Source organism: Octopus bimaculoides, chromosome 1 (assembly GCF_001194135.2).
Source record: "Octopus bimaculoides isolate UCB-OBI-ISO-001 chromosome 1, ASM119413v2, whole genome shotgun sequence".
NCBI classification, from domain to species: domain Eukaryota; kingdom Metazoa; phylum Mollusca; class Cephalopoda; order Octopoda; family Octopodidae; genus Octopus; species Octopus bimaculoides.
This window is the reverse complement of record NC_068981.1, coordinates 13,718,731-13,721,273: the sequence shown is the minus strand read 5'-3', so window position 1 is coordinate 13,721,273 and position 2,543 is coordinate 13,718,731.

The following is a 2,543-nucleotide window of genomic DNA, read 5'->3' as shown; positions in this document are numbered from 1 at the left end:
AAAATAAAAATAATAATAACAATAATGATAATAATAATAACAATAATAATATTAATGATAATAATAATGATGATAACAATAATAATAATAATAATGACAATAATGATAATAATAATAACAATAATAACCATAATGATAATAATAATAATAATAATAATAATAATAATAATAATAATAATAATAATAATAATAATAATAATAATAATAGTAATAACAATTATAATAATAATAATAATAATAATAATAATAATAATAATGATGATGATAATAATAGCCTATCACCGTTGCTTTTCTTTCTCTGCATGAAACCCTTGACCTTGGTATTCAGGAAAATCCCAACTAAAGGAAACATTCCAAGTAATCAACTACCTGCTCTTCGTGGATGATTTGAGACTGTATGGTAAAGATGAGACACAAGTGAGTTCGTTGTTGAGCACGCTCCATTGTTTTAGTACTGATATTAGAATGGAATTTGGATTCAAGAAGGAAATGAAAGATCAACTGAGAATGGAGAATTTCGGAAGACTGAGGCTGGTGCTGCGCCTGAAAGTAACTGGATGGAATAAGATTCAAGCAGTTAATACATGGGTGATAGCATCACTTCGGTACGGAGTGGGAATTATAAAATAGCAAAGGAATGAAAACAAGAAAACGGGTACTAACACCAGAAAAATGTTGACAGTACATGGAGCCTTCCATCCTAAAAGTGACACCAATAGGCTGCACTTGTCCAGAAGAAAGGGTGGGAGAGGTTTGATCACTTGTCAAGACTGTATTGAAGCAGAGAAAAACAGCCTAGTGTGGTATATAAAAAATGCCGTTGAGCTACTATTGAAACGCACGAAGCTGGCGTCATTAAAACTGAATTTAAACAATTAATGAACAAAGAAATAAAAAGAATAAGCATGGTAGGTGACAAAACGTATGGTCAGTTTGCAAGACATGTAAACACCTAAACAGATAAAGAAGACCGGTGGCTATGGATGAGGAGGAGTGATCTGAAGATAGAGACAGAAGCACTCATATGCACAACTCAGAAACAAGCGTTAAGAACCAATTATATGAAGTGCAGAATTGGCAACACTACCGATAGCGACAAATGTAGAATGTGTGATGAGAGGGGTGAAATGGTATGGCACATCGTTAGCGAATGCCCGAAATTAGCACAACACGAATACAAACGACGCTGTGACAATGTGGCAAGAATGATCCATTGGAAGTTCTGTGATAATCACGGCCTACAAAGAGCAAAGACGTGGTGTTAACAAACTCCAGAAGGAGTCACCGAAAATGAGAACTGCAAAATCTTGTGGGATGCAATGATCGAGTGCCATCACACGACCAGACATATGAGACCGGACATTGCTGGTTGTGGTGAATAAACAAGAAAGAACATGTATGATTATCGGCAGTCCAATAATAATAATAATAATAATAATAATAATAATAATAATAATAATAATAATAATAAACAGCATGGACGTGTGAGAGCAAGCTGCCGGGAAGATAGATCACATCTGAAACCATCATGAAGCAGGAATTAAGAATCCGCTAAAATAATGAAGGAAAACTATGTCTTAATGCAAGCCATCTCAGGAAAATGAAAGATTTTTCTTATTTGATGTATAAATATATACACAAAAAATAGCTTCCCCAGATGCACCACCACAGCCACATGTGCCTAAAAATGTAAGCACTGCAATATTTCTATACCGAAACTGCAAACCTGTAAGTAAAATTTAAAATTTTAATTACATATACATCCATATTTATACAAGTCCTCCCTGTATAGGAACACTGCAGCTTCTTCTTGATCTCTCGCTAATACATCAATAATAATATAGCTACGAAAGAAACCTCAACACGTGTCCATTGGCGATGTTCAGTTAAAAAAGTAAACGCTGTAAAAACGAACCCATAACAAAACCAAACAAAAGAGAAAGAACGGTGGACAGATAACCATAAATACTATGAAATAGTTGATATATAATTTACACATACTACTATGCAACACTCCTCCAAAAACATACATGAGTAAGCTCATGCAGTAAATAACTAACAAAATGAACAAAGCCCACAATATGTGCCATAGAAGGCCGATAACCGACATGTGAACACAACCTGAATTACACAAACAAAACATACACTAAAGTAATACAACAGAAGACTCAAACCAAACCCCATAAAAACATTCTGGTATAATACAATATCCCCACTAAAAACAAAATGCAGCACACACCACCCCCACCAGTATACAGGTCTAACAAATGATACACTAGAAAGTTGCTTGAAACTATCAGATGTCGAAAAATAATAGTGTTGATGACGTTGGTGACGAACGTTATCTTACCTCAGTTTGTGAGAGACAGACGTTTCCGAAGGAACTCTGGTTGTAACACCGAACATTTGGGGGGAGGTAGGGGGCAGTCAATTAACTCAACGCCAGTACGCAACTGGTACTTAATTTATCGACACCGAAAGGATGAAAGGCAAAGTCGACCTCGGAGGAATTTTAACTCAGAACGTAAGGGCAAACAAAATAC